This window comes from Pelobates fuscus, chromosome 2 (genome assembly GCF_036172605.1).
Source record: "Pelobates fuscus isolate aPelFus1 chromosome 2, aPelFus1.pri, whole genome shotgun sequence".
NCBI lineage: Eukaryota > Metazoa > Chordata > Amphibia > Anura > Pelobatidae > Pelobates > Pelobates fuscus.
This window is the reverse complement of record NC_086318.1, coordinates 246,000,621-246,026,239: the sequence shown is the minus strand read 5'-3', so window position 1 is coordinate 246,026,239 and position 25,619 is coordinate 246,000,621. Positions and strand designations below refer to the sequence as shown.

Below are 25,619 nucleotides of genomic sequence, written 5' to 3'. Positions count from 1 at the left end.
TAGCTATGTTCTTAATGGCACCCTATGAAAATAAATAAATAAATTAAATTAAACATTAGAACATTTGATTTGAAAAAATATAATCAAGTCTGCTTCTCATTCTAGATATGACACATCATGATAAATCATAATATATAATATACATCTGAACTGTATGAAACCCATGGAAAATTTCTGATTTGCATCATCTGTCTCTCGGAAAGCTTTGGCCTTTTTCATTTGTGGCCTCAGTGACTTGCAGTGAATCAGTGGAACATCCCCATCTGCCCTGCACTCTCCTGTTCCAATTTCATAAATACCATTCTAGGGAGTTTTGTAAACTAGTACCAACAATACCTAAACTAGTCTTAAGGGCTCTTTCTGGACTAGCCAGATGTCAAGTCTTCAGTGCTGGAAGGACATAATGTACATTATCTCCGTCATGCAGTGCTAGTCACATTGTGACAATAGAGGGTGTATAATTTCTTTCATGCACATTTTTTTTTTTTGGCCTTTTAGAAAAGGCGGAATTGATTTTCGGGTAACTATATCTGTTGATTTATAGTTGCATATATATATTTGTATTTTGGGATCAGGGTATTTTGATCTTGATGAAAGTCCTCCATGTAGGACTTGACAGGTGTATAGTCGCCATTTGGGCAGTCGGAATCCAGGACAAACCACCCCCATAACCTAACCCAATAACACACGGACACTAAGTATTATGGGGAAATTTGTCCACAGCTTTATTAACCAATAATTATAATAATAATAATAATAATAATAATAATAATAATAATAATAACAATAATAATAAATTAACATATTAAACATGGGTCATTGCCCCCCATACTCCGCCCCCTGGCATCCTGTTCCTTCGGCTACCATACAAAAGGCAATGACCCCCATATAATAACCTATACATATTTATAACATATTTATAACATACACCAACATTCCAAAGTGCCAACCAACCATTAACCACGGCAGGGGTATACCCGGATACCCCTGCCCCACCAGGTTCTGAGTCACCTCCAGGACTCGAAACCTCTCAACCACCGATGACCACAATCTGTTGTTCCACCTCACGTTCATCCAGGGGAGCCTATTTTCTCTCCTTCGGCTCCCCGTCCCGCCGCTGTGAAAGAAACGGGTTAAATAAACACATAACAAACAAAGGGAGGGTGGGTGGGACAAACTCAACCGGGTAGAAAGTTAGAATGACTCACCTAAGATGGCTGCTCATTTAAATAGCCCATCCTACTTACCCATAATCCAACCCTTGCTTACTTCCTCCTAAGCCCGCCTCCTAACCCCTGTCAAGGCCTTTTTCCGCTTAGCTGCGCTCTAGCTACATGGGGCTACAGAAACGTTGATAGTTTTTAAACCTTGATTTAATAAACTTTAGACTTTTAAATATCCGAGAGTGCTGATACCTACTTTCATGGATGGACATCACTAGCCATGGTATGCTAGCACCCGGTCATTAAGGGACTTTAAAGTGTGAGTGGAAGAGCAATTTTTCTTTTTCTTTTTTTCATATATATATATATACAGTGGGACCTCTGTTTACAAACGCCTCGGTTAAAATAATTTTCGGTTTACAAATGAAAATCCTTTGAAAATAATGCCTCAGTTTACAACTTTTTTCTCGCAATATAAAGCAAGTTTCCCCAGGATGCATTGTACCTGGGAGGTTTATAGCACCACCCCCTGTATGCTGGAGCCTGTGGGTAGCATGTGGCGTCGAGTGTGGAGGTGTTGGATCGGCTGTTGCATCGAGTTTTGGAGCCATTCTGGAAATTGTTTGCAGTTGTTTTGGGACTTTTTGGTGCATTTCTCAAGCTGTGGATAGGTAGGGAGCTGAGCTTCGTCGTTGGCATGCCTTTTATTGTGTTTTCTGCATTGTGGGTTGGTTACCATGCCAGCTTATTTCGACTTTTTTCTGACCTCCAGAACGGATTAATTAGTTTTCAACGCATTCCTATGGGAAACTGCGTTTCGGTTTACAAATTTTTCGCAATAAGAAACGTCTCGGAGAACGCATTCAATTTGTAAACAGAGGTCCCACTGTATATATATATATATATATATAATCTTTAACTGCTAATGAAGGTTTTTTTGAATGTCCAACCAGTCACATTAAAGAAGACTGTTTTTAAAAAAAAATCTGAATACCCAAAATAATTGTGACATAATAAATGTGCAACAGAAGTAGAAGCATCGGCACTGTGCACTAATCATCAAGGAAATAATATCATAAATAATTCAAAGGGACACTCCAATTTCCCTAAAGCAGTGATAGGCTATCTCCAGCACTCCAGGTTCCCAGGACTACATCTCCTCCAATATTTTGCCAACATTATGGCTGCAAGGTCATTATAGGAGATGCAGTCCACAACATTTGAAGTGCCAAAACTTGCCTATCACTGTTCTAAAGTACTTCTGCTTGCTGCGTGTAACCTGCACGCAAAATTTCTCAAAAGTGCCAGTTTTAATAGAAATTGCAATTTTATAATATAGCAATGACTCCCTGCTGTCAATCACAACGCTGCTTTCCTGGCTCACATGTTTTGAACTACAGTTTAATGTGAAAATTAAATACTTCTCATAGAAAGGCATTGGCTTCAAGTAGGGCAGTTACCATGCACAAGCTGTCTGTATCTATGTTTCTTTGTGATAAGCATCTGATTGGACACAAGCTATCAGTATTGATAGGTGTGTCATTCATATTTTAAACCTGTTGCTGTAAACTAACATTATGCGGTCAAAAAGGTCGCGCAAGTGAAACAGAAAATCCTTTTCCTACAAATAAAATCCATCAGAAAGATAGCAGGTACATTAGGAGTGGTCAAATCAACAGTTTGGTACATGAGAAGAAAAGCACTGAAGATCTCTGCAGTAGAAAAAGGCCTTGATGTCCACGGGAAACAACAGTGGTGGATGATTGTAGGATACTTTCCATGGTACAGAGAAACCTCTTCACCTCTAGCTAATTGAAGAACACAATCAGGAGGTAAAGAAACGAGTTCACTTGAGCAAATAGAGAGGTCAAATTAGATTTTGCCAAAAAGATCTAAAAAAGTTCAGTTTTGGGATAGCAATCTTTGGGCAGATCAAACTAAGATCAACATGTACCAGAATGATGGGAAGACAAAAGTATGGAGAAGTCTTAGAACGGCTCATGATCTGAAGCATACCACATCATCTGTAAAATACGGTGATTGCAGTGTGTTGGCTCACTAGTGTTTATTTATGATGTGACAGAATAAGGAAGCAGCAGCCACATTAACCCCTTAATGGGTGGGTGTGCTATGCCGTCCTTGGGGACCCAGCTCTAAACGCTGGCGGGCGATCGCGGTGGGGGGACTTACCTGGCATCCCAGGGAGTCCCCCTGCTGCCGTTCCGGCCCTCCCAGACCATGTGATCGTGAAGTCTCCACTTCCTGTAACTCACCCTGCCGCTGGGGAGGGAGGACGATGCTCTCCTCTCCCTGTGACTCTGTCTGCCGCTGGGGAGAGAGACCGGTTGTAGAACCGACTGTCCCTACATCCGGAACTCTTGCTGTAGCTGGGGATCTGGGCCGGCTGCCCAGCATCCCTGTAGGGCCGGTAGAGAGACCTCGGTCCCAGCTCCACCTGCTATCTGTGGGTCTTCCCAGGACCAGTCTCAGAGGTTCCCTACTTCTGTAGCTGGTAGTGAAGCAGGGGGTACCTCAGCCAGGTCTTCCCAACTGTAGGGTGGCAGATCTGGCAGATTGGCAGGTGGCAGATCTGGCAGATTGGGGTTGAATTGATCTGATCAAAGGTTGGTAGTCCTGCTCCAGCTCCCACTCCATTGTTACCAGAGAGGTCAGGTCTTGACTCACCTCATTGGCATCAGCCTAATCATACATGCCCTCCCTGTAGTCATAGATGTCCCGAAATCTGGACTCCTCCATGCTGCCGAAATCATTGTCCTCCTCCAAGGTATCCCAAAGTAAGCCAGGGCCATCATAATCATCACCCTCGGGCCTGTCATGCTTAGCCATCCAGGGGGCATGGTGAATCGGATGCCACCACAGCGCCTGGTATGCGTCATCTAGCCACTTCTCCTTCCATACCAGGCTCTTAAGCTCTGTCACCCACTCATCAAGGGGCTGCTCTCCCAGGAGGGGCATCCGCATCACCACTCACATCTGTAGCCGCTGCTTCTTGCTGGGGAGACTCTCGTCCCGCCGACGCTGTACCTCTCTAGGGCCTCATACCAGACGTCTTTCTGGACTGCATCCCTCCAGTCCGGGTCATCCTCCTTCTCGTATAGGAACGCTGTTCAGGGACAAGCCGGTTCCATACTGCTGTAGCCAGGGGCGCTGTATGGAGACTGGCGTTGCCCTCAATATAAATCCACAAACGGTGTCTCCGAGCTGCTTCTCCTCGCACAAGACAGCCATCCCACTGCTGCCACCAGATGTGACAGACGGCCTGGCACCCCGACTGGGTACCTCCATCAGTCGATGCTCCTAGTGCTCACCGAGGCCTCCAAGCACTCCATCCGACACCATCAACACCGGAGTCCCCACGTCCAGCATTACAGCTTGGCTGGGAACTTGACGTCCACCACCCACCCTGGACCCAAGACGAGGATCCAGCTTCCAGTGGGTGAACTTCTTCTACTCCAAAGAGCAAAGCAGGAACAACTCTTAAAAGAGTTAGTGATTATAATCCCATGGGAGTATAGTGATATAGCAATCCCCACGGTAGATACAGCCTTTTCTTCCACACATGAGATGAGACTCCATGTTGAGGGTGAAACAGGAACTCAATTTTAGTGGAGGCACATTGGCCTATTATGCATGTTTCCCAACAAAGGTGACACCCAGGTGGACCTTCTTGGGCACAGGGACACAAAGGGAATAAACCAATAGGAACAGTAATTAACTGTGCGACACTCCCATAACACACATACAATCCCTCCCCTCTGCCTGTGAGATAATTAAGGCAGATGATGCCTTAACTTAATTATCTACAGGCAGAAAAACACACAAGTCTAATAAGTACCCCAAAGCACAACATATCCCCATAAATAAGTCACATCCCATGATAGCCCTGATCTGAGTGAACAACATATCCCCAAATCACCCAGATCAGAGCAGGGGTTCAAGAAATTCTTGGAAGTATTTTTTTACCGCCTGCATGCATGGTTTCATGCCCAAAACTGTTTCAGAGAATTAGGCTGTGCGGCCGGTCTATTTCAAACCGTCAAAGTACCATTAGAATTACCGAAGTTCCCAGGAAGGTAACTGTTCAGCGGTGTTCGTGCCATCGTGTGTCTGATTTGAGTTCCATGAACTCGACGACAAAACACAGATGAACACGTTCGACCAAATAAGATGGCCGCCGCCACGTGTTCGAATCTGTTCCAGTTAGAAGTCCAAGAGGCAGAAATAGTATCTTTAACCCCCAGTTCACCACAGGGCCATATTCACAGGTTAGGAGGCTGGCAAACAGGCCCCTCCAAAAACCAGTGGCGAGGTCACTTTTGCCACAACAACAATAATAATAATAATAATAAAGGACACTGTGTTACTAACTGACTTATTTGTCTGTTTTCAGATTGATTCTTTTTCAATATTACACTAGGGCAGGCGCAGGCAACCTTCGGCACTCCAGATGTTGTTGACTACACCCTCCATAATGCTCTTACACCCATAATGCTGGCAAAGGATCATGGGAGGTGTAGTCCAAAACACCTGGAGTGCCGAAGGTTGCCTATGCCTGCACTAGGGCATACAATAACTAAAAACAAATCTTTGGCATCATCACAAATAATATATTAGCACTTATTAATGTCGGTATAGGTATATCTGTTTCGATTTAACAGTAATAAACAGTTTTATGTCTCACTCATTCTGTATGTTCTAAGTTTCTTGACCACAACAAAGCATTAAGGTACAGAGTTTGAAGCCACAGAGCAATTAAGAAAGACTTCCTACACTTTCATCCCCGCATAATGCAAATGTAAATTAGGTCATTTTTTTGTCCTTGTATTTCTGAGTAGGATGTATACTTCTGTTGGGAGAAGGTAATCAAGGTACTGTATGTCTTGCCCAGATGGAATGCTTGCTATGTTCATGGTAGTGACAGCTGTGTGTGGGAAGCATGACTTCAACTGTGCTAAGAAAACGGAGGGGGAAGCTTGTTTACAGCACTGCTGCCATCAAAGTTTTTTTTTTTTATTATTCATTAGTATGATGGTGATAAATATTTTTTATCATTTCCTCTTTTAACAGCTCTGAAGTCCTTTTTTTCATGTATAGCTAGAAATGTTATTGATGAATCGATGTACTTAATTATAGTAGTGATAATGTAGAGATAGTTCACTAGAGGCAGAGTCTGACACCACTCTATATCATTTTAAATTAATCCTGGGGTGAACTCAAACTGGGTTATCCATTAAACCATGAATTTGTGGAGAATTGCAAGAATTTCAAATTTCTAAGTTGGAAAATTAGGCAAGTTGGAGGACCATTATACTTTGGGCTTTTTGACCTAATGTTTAAAATTCTCTGGTCAGTTACTGACAATGTTTGGTTTAGTAAGTCTCTATAATTAAAATTGTTATAGTAAGACAAGTTGGAATTATAAGCAATTGAAATAAATAGAATGACAGTGTAGGAAATTTTGGTGGAAAGTAATTAAGGGGATCTTCTCCTTGGACAGTAATGTATAGGCATGTGCATGGGAACATTTTTCGGTTCGTTTCGGGACTTCGGCAATTCGGCACTTTGGAACTTCAGAAATTCAGTGATTTCGGAACTTCGACACTTCGGGACTTCGGAATTTCGGAACTTCTCTTGCAGCCGCTTGGTAGATAACTCCCTAATTCCCACGGTATTAGGGAGTTATCTACCAAAAGGCTGAAAGACCTAAATTGGTCTTTCAGACAAATTTACTAATACTAAGTAAAGATTACTTAGTATTAGTAAATGATGCCCCTACTCGCTGTACCGTGACTAGGGGCATCTCTAGTAAACAGTGAGCAGCTAGTGGCTTTTAAACTAAAGGGAGGGCTATTGCCCCCACCCCTGAGCGGAGGGTGGGGGCCCTAAATTAGAAGAAGGGGGGACCTATTGCCCCCCCCAGCACCCACCTCTGAGCTGCGGGTGGGGGCCTTAAAGTAAAATAATGGGGGGGACCTTTTGTCCTCCCCCCCCGGCCCCCACCCCTGAGCGGTGGGTTGGGGCCCTAAATTAGAATAAGGGGGAGGACCTTATGTCCTGGCCCTCACCCCTGAGCGGTGGGTGGGGGCCCTAAATACTAATTAGGGGAGGGGACCTAATGTCCTCCCCCCTGGCCCCCACCCCTGAGCGGTGGGTGGGGGCACTAAATTAGAATGAGGGGGGGAACTAATGTCCTCCCCCTTGCCCCCCCTAATGTCCTCCCCCTTGCCCCCCTTGCCCTCCCCCTGGCCCCCACTCCTGAGCGGTGGGTGGGGGCCCTAAATTAGAATGAGGGGGGGGACCTAATGTCCTCCCTCCTGGCCCCCACCCCTGAGCGGTGGGTGGGGCCCTAAAAACTAATTGGGGGGACCTAATGTCCTCCTCCCTGGTCCCCACCCCTGAGGGGTGGCCCTAAATTAGAATGAGGGCGGGGACCTAATGTCCTCCCCCCTAGCCCCCACCTCTGAGTGGTGGGTGGGGGCCCTAAAAACTAATTAGGGGGGGTACAAATGTCCTCCCCCCTGGCCCCCACCCCTGAGCGTCCCAAAAAAGGCCAAATAAAAATCCATAATAACCAACGCACTTTAAAAAGCAAAAAATAATAATCCATCTTCACCCGGAGAGGGCTCCGGGCAGACTTATAAGACTTGCCCCGCTCTGCAATTAGGCTCAGAGCACTCTGATTGGTGGGTTTAAGCCATCCAATCAGAGTGCTCTGACAGGTAAATGAAGAGACTGACAGGTAAGTCTCTACATTTACCTGCCACAGCACTCTGATTGGTTGGCTTGAAATCCACCAATCAGAGTGCTCTGTGTAATTTTAGACACCAAGTTCTTTGGAATTTTCCCACGCTGTGTAATTTGACTCATAAAACTCTCATTGGTTACTTAATACACCAATCAGAGTGTAGTTCTGAGTCAAATTACACAGCGTGGGAGAATTCCAAATAACTTTCCCACGCTGTTTAAAATTACACAGAGCACTCTGATTGGTGGATTTCAAGCCAACCAATCAGAGTGCTGTGGCAGGTAAATGTAGAGACTTACCTGTCAGTCTCTTCATTTACCTGTCAGAGCACTCTGATTGGATGGCTTAAACCCACCAATCAGAGTGCTCTGAGCCTAATTGCTTTATAAGCCTTCCCCCGCCCTGCAGAGCTCAGTCTGCGCGGAGCCCTAGCCGGGTGAAGATGGATTTTTTTTTTTGCCCTCTGTTTTTTTTAGTTTTTTTTAAAAAGTGCCTTGGTTATTATGGCTTTTTATTTGGACTTTTTTGGAGCTGAAAAAAAGAAGATTTTAGAAGAAAGAAAACATCAAATGGTAAGTTTTATTTTATTTTTTAACAGGTTTAGCTAACTATTTTCAGGGTGAGGGGGATAGGTAGGGGTTCATTTTTTGGGGAGAGGGGTGACTAGGGGTTTGGGCACCCCTAGTCACCTAGGGATGGGGTGGGTTATTTTTTTGTTTAGGGACCCCACCCACCACTCAGGGGTGGGGGCCAGGGGGAGGACATTAGGTCCCCCCCTAATTAGTATTTAGGGCCCCCACCCACTGCTCAGGGGTGGGGGCCAGGTGGGAGGACATTAGGTCCCCCCCAATTAGTTGTTAGGGCCCCCACCCACCGCTCAGGAGTGGGGGCCAGGGGGAGGACATTAGGTCCCCCCCCTCATTCTAATTTAGGGCCCCCACCCACCGTTCAGGGGTGGGGGCCAGGGGGAGGACATTAGGTTCTTCCCCAATTAGTTTTTAGGGCCCCCACCCACCGCTCAGGGGTGGGGGCTGGGGGGGAGGACATTAGGTCCCCCCATCATTCTAATTTAGGGCCCTCACCCACCGTTCAGGGGTGGGGGCCAGGGGAGAGGACATTAGGTCCCCCCTCATTCTAATTTAGTGCCCCACCCACCGCTCAGGGGTGGGGGCCAGAGTGAGGACATTAGGTCCCCCCATCATTCTAATTTAGGGCCCTCACCCACCGCTCAGGTGTGGGGGCCAGGGGAGAGGACATTAGGTCCCCCCTTCATTCTAATTTATGGCCCCCACCCACCGCTCAGGGGCCCACTCCTGAGCGGTGGGTGGGGGCCCTAAATTAGAAGAAGGGGGGACCTATTGCCCCCCCCAGCACCCACCTCTGAGCTGCGGGTGGGGGCCTTAAAGTAAAATAATGGGGGGGACCTTTTGTCCTCCCCCCCGGCCCCCACCCCTGAGCGGTGGGTTGGGGCCCTAAATTAGAATAAGGGGGAGGACCTTATGTCCTGGCCCTCACCCCTGAGCGGTGGGTGGGGGCCCTAAATACTAATTAGGGGAGGGGACCTAATGTCCTCCCCCCTGGCCCCCACCCCTGAGCGGTGGGTGGGGGCACTAAATTAGAATGAGGGGGGGAACTAATGTCCTCCCCCTTGCCCCCCCTAATGTCCTCCCCCTTGCCCCCCTTGCCCTCCCCCTGGCCCCCACTCCTGAGCGGTGGGTGGGGGCCCTAAATTAGAATGAGGGGGGGGACCTAATGTCCTCCCTCCTGGCCCCCACCCCTGAGCGGTGGGTGGGGCCCTAAAAACTAATTGGGGGGACCTAATGTCCTCCTCCCTGGTCCCCACCCCTGAGGGGTGGCCCTAAATTAGAATGAGGGCGGGGACCTAATGTCCTCCCCCCTAGCCCCCACCTCTGAGTGGTGGGTGGGGGCCCTAAAAACTAATTAGGGGGGGTACAAATGTCCTCCCCCCTGGCCCCCACCCCTGAGCGTCCCAAAAAAGGCCAAATAAAAATCCATAATAACCAACGCACTTTAAAAAGCAAAAAATAATAATCCATCTTCACCCGGAGAGGGCTCCGGGCAGACTTATAAGACTTGCCCCGCTCTGCAATTAGGCTCAGAGCACTCTGATTGGTGGGTTTAAGCCATCCAATCAGAGTGCTCTGACAGGTAAATGAAGAGACTGACAGGTAAGTCTCTACATTTACCTGCCACAGCACTCTGATTGGTTGGCTTGAAATCCACCAATCAGAGTGCTCTGTGTAATTTTAGACACCAAGTTCTTTGGAATTTTCCCACGCTGTGTAATTTGACTCATAAAACTCTCATTGGTTACTTAATACACCAATCAGAGTGTAGTTCTGAGTCAAATTACACAGCGTGGGAGAATTCCAAATAACTTTCCCACGCTGTTTAAAATTACACAGAGCACTCTGATTGGTGGATTTCAAGCCAACCAATCAGAGTGCTGTGGCAGGTAAATGTAGAGACTTACCTGTCAGTCTCTTCATTTACCTGTCAGAGCACTCTGATTGGATGGCTTAAACCCACCAATCAGAGTGCTCTGAGCCTAATTGCTTTATAAGCCTTCCCCCGCCCTGCAGAGCTCAGTCTGCGCGGAGCCCTAGCCGGGTGAAGATGGATTTTTTTTTTTGCCCTCTGTTTTTTTTAGTTTTTTTTAAAAAGTGCCTTGGTTATTATGGCTTTTTATTTGGACTTTTTTGGAGCTGAAAAAAAGAAGATTTTAGAAGAAAGAAAACATCAAATGGTAAGTTTTATTTTATTTTTTAACAGGTTTAGCTAACTATTTTCAGGGTGAGGGGGATAGGTAGGGGTTCATTTTTTGGGGAGAGGGGTGACTAGGGGTTTGGGCACCCCTAGTCACCTAGGGAGGGGGTGGGTTATTTTTTTGTTTAGGGACCCCACCCACCACTCAGGGGTGGGGGCCAGGGGGAGGACATTAGGTCCCCCCCTAATTAGTATTTAGGGCCCCCACCCACTGCTCAGGGGTGGGGGCCAGGTGGGAGGACATTAGGTCCCCCCCAATTAGTTGTTAGGGCCCCCACCCACCGCTCAGGAGTGGGGGCCAGGGGGAGGACATTAGGTCCCCCCCCTCATTCTAATTTAGGGCCCCCACCCACCGTTCAGGGGTGGGGGCCAGGGGGAGGACATTAGGTTCTTCCCCAATTAGTTTTTAGGGCCCCCACCCACCGCTCAGGGGTGGGGGCTGGGGGGGAGGACATTAGGTCCCCCCATCATTCTAATTTAGGGCCCTCACCCACCGTTCAGGGGTGGGGGCCAGGGGAGAGGACATTAGGTCCCCCCTCATTCTAATTTAGTGCCCCACCCACCGCTCAGGGGTGGGGGCCAGAGTGAGGACATTAGGTCCCCCCATCATTCTAATTTAGGGCCCTCACCCACCGCTCAGGTGTGGGGGCCAGGGGAGAGGACATTAGGTCCCCCCTTCATTCTAATTTATGGCCCCCACCCACCGCTCAGGGGCCCACTCCTGAGCGGTGGGTGGGGGCCCTAAATTAGAAGAAGGGGGGACCTATTGCCCCCCCCAGCACCCACCTCTGAGCTGCGGGTGGGGGCCTTAAAGTAAAATAATGGGGGGGACCTTTTGTCCTCCCCCCCGGCCCCCACCCCTGAGCGGTGGGTTGGGGCCCTAAATTAGAATAAGGGGGAGGACCTTATGTCCTGGCCCTCACCCCTGAGCGGTGGGTGGGGGCCCTAAATACTAATTAGGGGAGGGGACCTAATGTCCTCCCCCCTGGCCCCCACCCCTGAGCGGTGGGTGGGGGCACTAAATTAGAATGAGGGGGGGAACTAATGTCCTCCCCCTTGCCCCCCCTAATGTCCTCCCCCTTGCCCCCCTTGCCCTCCCCCTGGCCCCCACTCCTGAGCGGTGGGTGGGGGCCCTAAATTAGAATGAGGGGGGGGACCTAATGTCCTCCCTCCTGGCCCCCACCCCTGAGCGGTGGGTGGGGCCCTAAAAACTAATTGGGGGGACCTAATGTCCTCCTCCCTGGTCCCCACCCCTGAGGGGTGGCCCTAAATTAGAATGAGGGCGGGGACCTAATGTCCTCCCCCCTAGCCCCCACCTCTGAGTGGTGGGTGGGGGCCCTAAAAACTAATTAGGGGGGGTACAAATGTCCTCCCCCCTGGCCCCCACCCCTGAGCGTCCCAAAAAAGGCCAAATAAAAATCCATAATAACCAACGCACTTTAAAAAGCAAAAAATAATAATCCATCTTCACCCGGAGAGGGCTCCGGGCAGACTTATAAGACTTGCCCCGCTCTGCAATTAGGCTCAGAGCACTCTGATTGGTGGGTTTAAGCCATCCAATCAGAGTGCTCTGACAGGTAAATGAAGAGACTGACAGGTAAGTCTCTACATTTACCTGCCACAGCACTCTGATTGGTTGGCTTGAAATCCACCAATCAGAGTGCTCTGTGTAATTTTAGACACCAAGTTCTTTGGAATTTTCCCACGCTGTGTAATTTGACTCATAAAACTCTCATTGGTTACTTAATACACCAATCAGAGTGTAGTTCTGAGTCAAATTACACAGCGTGGGAGAATTCCAAATAACTTTCCCACGCTGTTTAAAATTACACAGAGCACTCTGATTGGTGGATTTCAAGCCAACCAATCAGAGTGCTGTGGCAGGTAAATGTAGAGACTTACCTGTCAGTCTCTTCATTTACCTGTCAGAGCACTCTGATTGGATGGCTTAAACCCACCAATCAGAGTGCTCTGAGCCTAATTGCTTTATAAGCCTTCCCCCGCCCTGCAGAGCTCAGTCTGCGCGGAGCCCTAGCCGGGTGAAGATGGATTTTTTTTTTTTGCCCTCTGTTTTTTTTAGTTTTTTTTTAAAAGTGCCTTGGTTATTATGGCTTTTTATTTGGACTTTTTTGGAGCTGAAAAAAAGAAGATTTTAGAAGAAAGAAAACATCAAATGGTAAGTTTTATTTTATTTTTTAACAGGTTTAGCTAACTATTTTCAGGGTGAGGGGGATAGGTAGGGGTTCATTTTTTGGGGAGAGGGGTGACTAGGGGTTTGGGCACCCCTAGTCACCTAGGGAGGGGGTGGGTTATTTTTTTGTTTAGGGACCCCACCCACCACTCAGGGGTGGGGGCCAGGGGGAGGACATTAGGTCCCCCCTAATTAGTATTTAGGGCCCCCACCCACTGCTCAGGGGTGGGGGCCAGGTGGGAGGACATTAGGTCCCCCCCAATTAGTTGTTAGGGCCCCCACCCACCGCTCAGGAGTGGGGGCCAGGGGGAGGACATTAGGTCCCCCCCCTCATTCTAATTTAGGGCCCCCACCCACCGTTCAGGGGTGGGGGCCAGGGGGAGGACATTAGGTTCTTCCCCAATTAGTTTTTAGGGCCCCCACCCACCGCTCAGGGGTGGGGGCTGGGGGGGAGGACATTAGGTCCCCCCATCATTCTAATTTAGGGCCCTCACCCACCGTTCAGGGGTGGGGGCCAGGGGAGAGGACATTAGGTCCCCCCTCATTCTAATTTAGTGCCCCACCCACCGCTCAGGGGTGGGGGCCAGAGTGAGGACATTAGGTCCCCCCATCATTCTAATTTAGGGCCCTCACCCACCGCTCAGGTGTGGGGGCCAGGGGAGAGGACATTAGGTCCCCCCTTCATTCTAATTTATGGCCCCCACCCACCGCTCAGGGGCCCACTCCTGAGCGGTGGGTGGGGGCCCTAAATTAGAATGAGGGGGGGACCTAATGTCCTCTCCCCTGGCCCCCACCCCTGAGCGGTGGGTGGGGGCCCTAAAAACTAATTAGGGGAGGGGACCTAATGTCCTCCCCCCTAGCCCTCACCACTGAGCTGTGCCAATCCATGAGGACAGGTGTCAATCCATATCTGCCAAGTGACCCTATGTAGGGGGAACAGTCCCTATTCTGCTCTGTGTCAGTGTGTATCAGGGATCCTTAGGATAGGTGTCAATCCATACCTGCCAAGTGACCCTATGTAGGGGGAACAGTCCCTATTCTGCTCTGTGTCAGTGTGTATCAGGGGCTCTGAGGACAGGTGTCAATCCATATCTGCCAAGTGACCCTATGTAGGGGGAACAGTCTCTATTCTGCTCTGTGTCAGTGTGTATCAGGGATCCTTAGGATAGGTGTCAATCCATATCTGCCAAGTGACCCTATGTAGGGGGAACAGTCCCTATTCTGCTCTGTGTCAGTGTGTATCAGGGATCCTTAGGATAGGTGTCAATCCATACCTGCCAAGTGACCCTATGTAGGGGGAACAGTCCCTATTCTGCTCTGTGTCAGTGTGTATCAGGGGCTCTGAGGACAGGTGTCAATCCATATCTGCCAAGTGACCCTATGTAGGGGGAACAGTCTCTATTCTGCTCTGTGTCAGTGTGTATCAGGGATCCTTAGGATAGGTGTCAATCCATATCTGCCAAGTGACCCTATGTAGGGGGAACAGTCCCTATGTAGGGGGAACAGACTCTGCATCAACTGTGTAATTTTCCATGGGAGTTTTGCCATGGATCCCCCTCCGGCATGCCACAGTCCTGGTGTTAGTCCCCTTGAAACAACTTTTCCATCACTTTTGTGGCCAGAAAGAGTCCCTGTGGGTTTTAAAATTCGCCTGCCTATTGAAGTCAATGGCAGTTCGCCCGGTTCGGCGGTTCGCTAACGTTTGCAGAAGTTCGCGTCCGCCGTTCACGAACCGAAAATTTTGTGTTCGCGACATCACTAATGACTGTGTGTTGAGTTATTTTGAGGGGACAGCAAATTTACACTGTTATACAGGCTGTACACTTACTACTTTACATTGTAGCAGAGTGTCGTTTCTTCAGCGTTGTCACATGAAAAAATATAAAAAAATATTTACAAAAATGTGAGGGGTGTTCTCACTTTTGTGAGATACTGTATATACTTACTCTCTAATGATCTCACCACTCCCACATCGCCATCCCTGTTGGCCTCATCTAATTTCCATCATATTTTTGTATTGTCTAAACTTTGTAACAATCTATATTCCCCCTCAATCAAAGTTTAATGTTTTTCTAACTATCTAGCCATCCTTTCCCCCAGCACAGCAGACCCTTAAACCATCAGAGCTATAAAGATTGTACCCAAGTGATTGTACCCAAGATTGTACCCCAGCAGGCTACAAGCCCAAACCTCTCCTTCCTACACCAAGACACCAGCTACATATTAATATCCCTCTGCCTTCCCACTGCAGTACAGGTAGGGTATCCTGTGGTCCTCTTCAACTTTCTTACTTATTCCCTGACATATTCTTTAATATCATACATCTTCCTCTTACTTTGTCTTTGGTATCATTATGGACAATGACAGCTAGGTCATCACCAGCTCATCACAACATGCCCACTCTGTTGGCATCAAAGGTAGATAAATCCAATTCCTTCACTATTTATCAAGTGAATATTTTAAAATCAGATCTGAAATTCAAAAGACAGTTACAGAAATATTTTTTTACATAACCATAGAAAAATATCATCATGCCAAATTTAAAGATCTAAAGATCTAAATTTAAATATGTGTAGTCAGAGCAACTTGGAGTAAGATGAAAGATACATGGATCTATTTATTTGTCTTTTATTTATCATTAAGAAAGTCTCCTGCAGACTGGGCTTGGGCCAACTTCTGTTATTTTCTTAGATAAGTTCTATGTATTCATTAGAAATATCTCATAATTCAACTGGAGGCACTAAAATTACAGGGTGAACAAACTTCTACACAGTGTCAGTGATAAGCTCTTTATCAGGTATTAATGTAACTAAAGAACAAAGTTTAAAGGACAGCTGTCTCCTCAACACTATCCTTTGATATATTGATCCTTTCATCAAGCTTTGAAAGGAAATGATTATAAGTAATAGATTGTATTAAGTGTATGTAAAAAAATTTTTTAGAAAAACTCCTCCCTACCTTTTGTGTATGACAGGATCCTTCGACCATGTACATGCACCTTTATTCGAATTTGACAAGTTGGTGGATCTGATGAAGTCACTGTACTGCGCAGGGAGTGGAGCAGGGAAGACTATAGAGACTATGTCAAAGTTTTCATAATCTGTCTGACTCAAGCTGCATGTATATGGCTGAATGATCCTGTCATGTAATAAAGATAGGATTTTTTTTTCTTATTTTTACATGTACTTCATTTAATAGAATATATCTCTAGTCAAAACTTGATAAAAGCATCATTATATTTAAAAGAAAATAGTGTTGAGGTGATAGATGTCCTTTAAGAAAAGTTACTCATAGTATTCAATAGTTGCCAAAGATTTGGAGCAACTACATTAATAGCTAGATCAATTTATATCATCCTAATGATTCAAAAGTTATGGATAACCCTAGAGTTTTGATCACTAACCATTGACCATAATTGTTCTAAACTATGTTTCCATAACATTTAGCTAGCCAGTTGACCAATTTCTAATCCTCTAGCCCTAATATTAATAGGCTAGAGCAGGGGTTCCCAACCCAGTCCTCAAGTATCAAGTATTGCCTACCAGTCCTTATCATCGTTATCATATTGGAATACTGCCCTGCGGTCCAGGCTCCGAAGGAAGGGGATCATGCTCTGCTTCAGTATGTCACAGTACATGTTGGCATTTAGGGTTCCCTCAATAAACTGTAGCTCCCCATTGCCAGCAGCACTCATGCAGGCCCAGACCATGACACTCCCACAACCATGCTTTTCCTTTCTGAAAACACCTTAGACACAACTGGGTAATCCCTTAATCCTGGACTGTTAGGATATATTTGAGGACTGGTTTGGGAACTAGCCACCCCAGGACTTTTACGAACAGTGACCTAGGAGCTCATTCTTTTGGCTCAAATATTGAGAGTGCCAGTAGATGTCCATTCCTCTGGCCCTATAAATGTTATACGGCCTACTACTAGGATACTGTACAATCATTATGTGAGACATACCTTGTGACTTGTAAATTAAATCACCAGACAAGTCTTGTTTTAGCTTTAATAGCTGTCAGTTTTATGCCTGTTTAGTTGGTTAAGCTAAAAATGCATAAAAAAAATCTAACTAGAACAAAAGGGGAATTTTATTACCTCTTTAAATGCTAATCAGATATTTAAAAAAAAAAAAAAACAGCAAAAAAAACGCATTTGGCAAAAAGATCATATTTGTAATTCTATATTTTATTTAATAGTCAGAAAAGTTTTAAATTAATGAAAGGAATGGAACATACCAGCTATGAAGAAAGGTTAACAAATTAAAACCTCTTTAGTTTAGAAAAAACGTTATACAAATATATTCGGGGCCATAAAAACCATTGTGTGGAAATCGTTTCACAAACTGGACTTTACATAGGACACGAGGTCATGCGTTTAGACTGGAAGAAAGAAGATTTCATCGAAGGCAAAGAAAAGGTTTTTTACTGTAAGAACAATAAGGATGTGGAATTCTCAGCCTGAAAAAGTGGTTTTATCAGAGTCCACACAGATGTTCAAACAGCAACTAGATGCATACTTGCAAGAACAGAATATTCAAGTGTAACGGACCACCTGGCACCCCAACTGGGCACCTCTGTCAACGAATGCTTCCTAGCGGACGCCGAGGACTATACGCACTGCACCGGACACCATCAACACCGCAGACTCTGCAACTACTGTAGCTTAACTGGAATCTTGCCATCTTCCTCCCACCCTTGACCAACCTCTGACATCCAGGATAGTGTGGGAAAGAGCTCTCCTCCAGGAGAGCATAACAGGAACAGCTCTTACAAGAGCTAGTGATTATCCAAGGGAGTATAACGAGTATAGCAATCCCTGGTAGTGATATAGCAGCTCCCTACAATAAGAGACAGAACAGTAGTGAGGGTGAAGAGATCTGAAGGTTTATTGGTACAGTTTGGATTAATATACAATTCCTCAGGTCAGGGGAACACCCCCTGAACCTGATGGGGCATTGAATTACAAAATGTACAGACCAATAAAAACAATGTAACAATGAACGACGGCGGCCACTTCAACTATTCGGGAGTTCAAAGAACCAATGTTTAAAGTGGCAATAGGCACAATTAGGGTCTCTCAGCCAAAACAAATTAAAGGGGCCATAGTCACAGGGTAAAAGGCTGGCAAGTAGTCCCCTCCAAAACCCAGTGGCGAAATGGCTTTTGTGACATCAAGGATAAAAAATTTCGGGGGGGCGGAGCCTGACCAGCACCTAAGCAGGACGTACATTGCAGGAGCTCCTGTGGCACGGCCGATACACTCGATGATAACTAGGGCAGGAGAGCCGGAAAGCTTTCTAGAAGGAGCCCGACAGACTGGGGAAACCGGCACCTACCTGGGGATACCAAAACAGACACCCGGACCACCCGGGAACCGTGACTGCAGGTTGAGGCCTACTGGAGTGGGCGAAGCGGGAGGACGGCCGCTTTCTGCTCGCTACTCCAAGCGGCACGCAACCAATACTCTCCTCCCCCCCCCTGGACCGGTGGGGGATATCCTGGTCCCCGCCATACTGACCAAGCTAAACCTCCTACCAAGCTAAACGGGGGTGACAGTCCCCAAGATAGCGGTCCAACCTGACTCACCAACATCCGACCAGCTGCTGCAACAGTCTGATGTGCCAGGCCCCAATGACAAAACAAGAGACACCCTCGAGGACATCTTTGATCGTTTCTGGACTCAACTGCAGGCTCGCATGCGGCCAGCTATGGCTACTCCTGACCCACCCACAGGGGACCAGGTTCACAGCAAGTGGGGGCCTGGGAAACCTCTCATGGGCGCAACTACGTCCCACACATCGAAATCCCGGTCGAGTCACTCACCTGTGCTGAGAGCACTATGGGCCCAGACCCACAACTACCAGCCACGCACACAGGGGGCCTCCAGACACCCACGACGCCGATGCATACCCGATCAATGCAAGGCCCACTGCACCACCCAGACGGGGACGACCCTGGACCTCAAAGGTACCCAGGCTAGTGGCATGAAGGTACAAGCTCTCCTACAGCACCAGGGCAGGAGGTACATCTCAACTTCACGACACGGCACTGCTTCCCCGACGACAGGCACACTGACACAGAGGAGGGCACTGACACTGACCACAAACGCACCCCCTGTGACCACTCGGCCTCACTGGCACCCACGTGTGCTCAAGGCCCTGAAGGACTACCTAGCAGATTCCCTGCGCTTCCCGATGTCAGGAGTCGGTTAAACGTGGACTTACCATGCCCTTCCGTGCCTCAGCTATCAGACCAGCTACACACCGATAGCAGACACAGAACCTGATTGTGCAACTGTTAAATGCCTTACCTCATGGTTTACCCTGTTCTTCTCTTTATTCAAACAACCTAGCTAGTGCTCAATCTCTCCCCAATAGCTTAGACCATGTTCTTATGATATGCCTGACTGTATCCGGACACATGATTTTTGCTAACTACGAGTCTTAACATATTTTGTGTACCCAGCCTATGACCTATTGCATTTCCTCACCTTATCCTTAGTATTTTCTCTGCTAACATGGGACTCAGACACCAGTGTCCTACTAATCGTTATCCTGAATGTCTGTGTCTAGATTGCATACTATGCCAGCTATGTCCTCTTTTTAGCCACAGTAAGTAAGAACCATAAGCGAGCGTGTAAGATAGTACCCTAGAACTGCTAACCTATATGCTTGTCCAGCTAATATTCACAGTAATCAGCTGCCGCGACTACGGCTTAGACATACACAATTTACCTACAGTGGCTGACACACAACTAGGCAAAAACATCCTAATATCGTTAGCAAGTACATAGCAGGTTCTGCACCATTCACACACAACGCCAGCCTACTCAGACATAGTATGTTCAGCTTGACTACCCAATAAGAAAGTGCACCTATGTTTCTACATCTAGACTGATATGATTAGCTAACACTCAGGGTCACTTACTGTTCCAGCGTATTCTAAGTTCAACTGTTAAGCCTTGTTTAGTAATGTACTAACTAAGCATGATACTTAATACTCAAACGCTTATTTCTCGAATCGTTACCTCTTTTATTTAAAAACTATATGCAAACCCAACATGCCACAATACTGTTATGTTATGACCATGAAAAACGAGCCTGCTGACGCTGTTGTGGTGATACAGGCACTAATGTACCTACCTGCATATCAAAAATAAAGAATTAAAAAAAAAGGATAAAAAATGTCAATGTAGGGTAATAGCTGCTTGATTCAATCATAAATCTGACTGCCGTTCTAGGGTCAAGAAGGATTTTGTTTCCTAGTTTGTTGCAAAATTGGAATTGCTTCAGACTGTTTTTTTTTTTGCCTTCTTTTGGATCAACAGCAAAAAACAAATGTGAGGAAGGCAGAACTTGATGGACGCAAGTCTCTTTTCAGCTATGTAACTATGTGACTGTGTCTTATATTAAAGAGCAATAGTGTACATTATCAAGGTCTAACGTTGTAAAAAGTGTATGTATGAGCAAAATGTAATACAAATATTAGGATCTACATAGTTGTGTATTCATTGTTGGTAACTCCCTTTTCCTGACACAATCTTTATCTTTCATGAAAGATATGCATGCATTCCTTGCTTGTGGACTCAGATGTTCTAAATTTTTTAAGTCTCACTTAACCAAACCAACACAATATAGTCTCTTAAAGAATCAATACAAAAAAATATTTACTGGTGTCATGACAACTAATCTTGGCACTACAGATCTGTCTTTCCTGTTTAACTAAGCATCAAGTACAACCTCGTTTTAATGAGGCGATACACAGGTGGAGTTGTATCTTTTAAACATAGTACACCCAGGCAGAGATAACATTTGTGGTTATGTGTGCCAAAGATCTACAACACAGTATTTTTTGCAAGATATTTTTTAATAGTTGCAGTTTAAATATGACGATGTGAATAATAAACATTATCTACCAATCATTTAGGAAAATAAAACTAACCAGACAATAAAATAATGAATGTTGAGCTTTGAAAAAGAAAATAATGAATGGATTGGAAATGTTACATATATTGCAATAATATGATATGGTAATATATCATAGAAAACTAAAGTCTCACTCCACAAATAAAATACAATATAAAAGTGCCAGCATTGTTGCAAAGTTTATGGTGCAAAGATTACCTGAGAATCATTAAAACTGCAGTAATTTGTAAAAAACAAAACAAAACAAAAAACCATGGTGGCTAGAGCCAGCTCCCCTAGTTCAGATACAGTTAAGGTGGAGTTTTACTTCCAGAAGCTACAGTATCAGGGTGGCAGTCCAAAGACCGGGACCCCTGGGACTATACCAGTCTTCAGCGTGGAAGTCGATCAGTAAGGCCTGGTGCAGGGCAACCTTATGGCTTTAATGGTGTGTGCAGATTTGTGTTTAACAATGTATTAACTAACTATGTTTCAAACAATTCATCTCTTTTTTGTGGTTTTGACGGGTGGTACTCAGAAAGCAGCAGTAAGCCAAATGTGAGGTACCAAATAGGGTTGAGACAATCTCAAAGTCAGGGAAAGCCAAGGTCAGGGGCAGGCAACACAGGTACAGAAACAGTATAACAGGCAGGTAGGTCAAGGATCAGATATCAACAGGATCCACAGAAACATACATACCGAGGAGCACAGTATAACTGACCACTACGGGAAGGGTAGACTGTGATTATATAGGGGAGAGGTATACTATTGGTTAAACTGATTAGTCCCATTAAGAGAAAGCAGGTGTTCTGCTCCTTTAAAAGTCTATCTTTCGGGCTGCATTGTGGAGTTTTCACCTCCACACGTGGGTCCGGCTGGGGAGAGGAGCTTTCTGATGGGCGTGGTGTAAGGGAGAGAGACATAGCACCGTGCCCATGTGCCACATGGACGTTGCTTACTTGTTTCTCTGATTGAGCATGCCCAATGCCCCAGCATACACTGAGGGGGAGCCGCATCGGCCGTGGCCGGAGACGCGGCGAGGGACCCCAAGGTAAGTGCATTTGTGACATTATTTGATCAACAGTCTGAGCAACGTACCAATGGTTTTTAGGAAATATATTGAGGTGTTTTATCTGGCGTAATAACAGCAGGGTATGGTTAAAAAAAAAAATAATAAAAAAAAATATATATATATATATATATATATATATATATATATATATATACCGGTATATATATATATATATACAGTTGCAAGAAAAAGTATGTGAACCCTTTGGAATGATATGGATTTCTGCACAAATTGGTCATAAAATGTGATCTGATCATCATCTAAGTCACAACAATAGACAATCACAGTCTGCTTAAACTAATAACACACAAAGAATGAAATGTTGCCATGTTTTTATTGAACACACCATGTAAACATTCACAGTGCAGGTGGAAAAAGTATGTGAACCCTTGGATTTAATAACTAGTTGAACCTCCTTTGGCAGCAATAACTTCAACCAAACATTTCCTGTAGTTGCAGATCAGACGTGCACAACGGTCAGGAGTAATTCTTAACCATTCCTCTTTACAGAACTGTTTCAGTTCAGCAATATTCTTGGGATGTCTGGTGTGAATCACTTTCTTGAGGTCATGCCACAGCATCTCAATCGGGTTGAGGTCAGGACTCTGACTGGGCCACTTCAGAAGGCGTATTTTCTTCTGTTTAAGCTATTCTGTTGTTGATTTACTTCTATGCTTTGGGTCATTGTCCTGTTGCAACACCCATCTTCTGTTGAGCTTCAGCTGGTAGACAGATGGCCTTAAGTTATCCTGCAAAATGTCTTGATAAACTTGGGAATTCATTTTTCCTTCGATGATAGCAATCTGTCCAGGCCCTGACGCAGCAAAGCTTCCCCAAACCATGATGCCCCCACCACCATACTTCACAGTTGGGATGAGGTTTTGATGTTGGTGTGCTGTGCCTCTTTTTCGCCACTCATAGTGTTGTGTGTTTCTTCCAAACAACTCAACTTTGGTTTCATCTGTCCACATAATATTTTGCTAGTACTGCTGTGGAACATCCAGTTGCTCTTGTGCAAACTGTAAACGTGCAGCAATGTTTTGTTTGGACAGCAGTGGCTTCCTCTGTGGTATCCTCCCATGAAATCCATTCTTGTTTAGTGTTTTACGTATTGTAGATTCGCTAACAGGGATGTTAGCATTTGCCAGTGACTTTTGTAAGTCTTTAGCTGACACTCTAGGATTCTTCTTCACCTCATTGAGCAGTCTGTGCTGTGCTCTTTTAGTCATCTTTACAGGACGGTCACTCCTAGGGAGAGTAGCAGCAGTGCTGAACTTTCTCCATTTATAGACAATTTGTCTTACTGTGCACTGATGAACAGCAAGGCTTTTGGAGATACTTTTATAACCCTTTCCAGCTTTATGCAAGTCAACAATTCTTAATCGTAGGTCTTCTGAGAGCTCTTTTGTGCGAGGCATCATTCACATCAGGCAATGCTTCTTGTGAAAAGCAAACCCAGAACTGGTGTGTGTTTTTTATAGGGCAGGGCAGCTGTAACCATCTCATTGATTGGACTCCAGTTGGCTGACATCTCTTTCCAATTAGCTCTTGGAGATGTCATTAGTCTAGGGGTTCACATACTTTTCCCACCTGCACTGTGAATGTTTACATGATGTGTTCAATAAAAACATGGCAACATTTAATTATTTGTGTGTTATTAGTTTAAGCAGACTGTGATTGTCTATTGTTGTAACTTAGATGATGATCAGATCACATTTTATGACCAATTTGTGAAGAAATCCATATCATTCCAAAGGGTTCACATACTTTTTCTTGCAACTGTATATATTTTTTTTTTTTAAACTAGTCATCATTATAATACTTGTTTATTTAACAAAATATCTCATGGTAAACATTAATAACTTATCAGAACCATATCAGCAATCTGAAAACATTCATGTTTGTGGCATTTATGAGTGTTATAAAAGATTTCTCTTGCAATTGTAATGATTAAATTTTAATGACTAAGAGCAGATGTATGAAACAATTATAGTAGTCATACAGATTGTGTAAAATACATCTTATCATGTCTCCCTCATAAGTCTTCAAAATCTCAAAATCCAAACATGAAATGCATTAGGGTTAGTTAATGTTATACCAGATAATGGAAAAGAGTTAGTTAATATTATAGACAAACACTATATTACTAACTGATATTTTTATCAATTTGTTTTTTTACAAACTGCAAGCTGGCTTTTTAAAGTTGATTATCTCTTTATGACTGATGTTTATGAATGTGACATTTTGATTAATGATCTTTGATTGCGTAAAAAGTATGGAAACACTGGTGAATCATTACCAGCATTTTATAATTTACATACTATGATTCAATATAATAAAATGCTGCAGTTTTAGATTTTTAAAGAATTTGGGGAAAATGCAGTGGAGCATAGTGTGGAAGATCAAATGCTAATAAAAGGTACCTGTTATAGGTACTCTGATGTATGCTCTGATGAAAAAGTTTCAAAAGTAAATACACACTGTGCTAGCAAATATATGAAATATTTATATGTACCAATATGCTCCCTCTCCCAAATGTAAATCAGGACGGGGAGAGGAGAACCCTGCGACATGCAGTTCTCCTGCTCGCTACAGATATTCCTCTAATAAGAGCTGGGGGAATATAGGAACAGAGTGTATGATGTCACTGCATTCTGATGCTGACCTGCCAACATGTCCGTCACATGGAGTAAAATTACTTGGCTTGGGGTCACAAGCAAAATAGCAGCACTGGGATGTAGGATACAAAATATGTAAGTAAATAACACCTAAATATAAATTTTATGTATAATATAATATATTTTTAATGCTTCATGAGCTGCTGCAGTTAAGCTAAAGCTGAATTGCATATTTTTTGTTTGTTCATTAATGCCATCCCTAACACTAACTTGCTAGTGCTTCACATTCTCCTACTGTAGTAGTTATGGTACCTGGCATCCACCCAGTGTGAGCAGTCTAACCATTTAAGAAAAGATTGACAACTTACCTGAGGTCTACGGGTGAAGGGCTTGGTTTGTTGGCTCAAGACACTTAGCTGTGGGATGTGGTGGTTATGATGCTTGGAATGTTCAGTTAAGGAACTTCACTTTTAAATAATGTCTTTTTAGGAAACTGGTTCGTTTGTAGGCATGTGCATGGGGAAAATATTCGGCTCGGTTCGGCATTCCGAAATTCGGGGCTTCGTCAATTCAGGACTTCGGCAATTCGGCACTTCGACACTTCGGAACTTCGGCAACTTCGACACTTCGGAACTTCGGCACTTCGACACTTTGGCAACTTCGGAACTTCGGCACTTCGGAACTTCGGCATTTCGGAATTTTGGGATCTCTGCATTTTGGGACTTCTCTTGCAGCCGCTTGGTAGATAACTCCCTAATTCCCACAGTATTAGGGAGTTATCTACCAAAAGGCTGAAAGACCTAAATTGGTCTTTCAGCCAAATTTACTAATACTAAGTAAAAATTACTTGGCATTAGTAACTTTTGCCCCTACTCACTATACCGCGAGTAGGGGCATGTCTATTAAACAGTGAGCTCACTGTAAACTGCTCAATGTTAAAAAAAAAGGGTCCCCCCTCCTGAGCCCCCACCCGCAAGGCACGACCTATTGCCCCCCCTAGCCCCCACCCCTGAGCGGTGGGTTGGGGCCCTAAACTAGAATAAGGGGGGACCTAATGTTTCCCCCCCTTGGCCCCTACCCCTGAGCAGTGGGGGTGACCTAATGTACTCCCCG

General features: G+C 45.2%; 1 protein-coding gene across 1 annotated transcript in view; it reads left to right on the top strand.

Moving 5' to 3' along the window:
* The window catches only part of AIG1 (androgen induced 1), a 366,407-nt gene that overhangs the window by 79,124 nt on the left and 261,664 nt on the right, over positions 1 to 25,619 (top strand). The window lies entirely within an intron of this gene.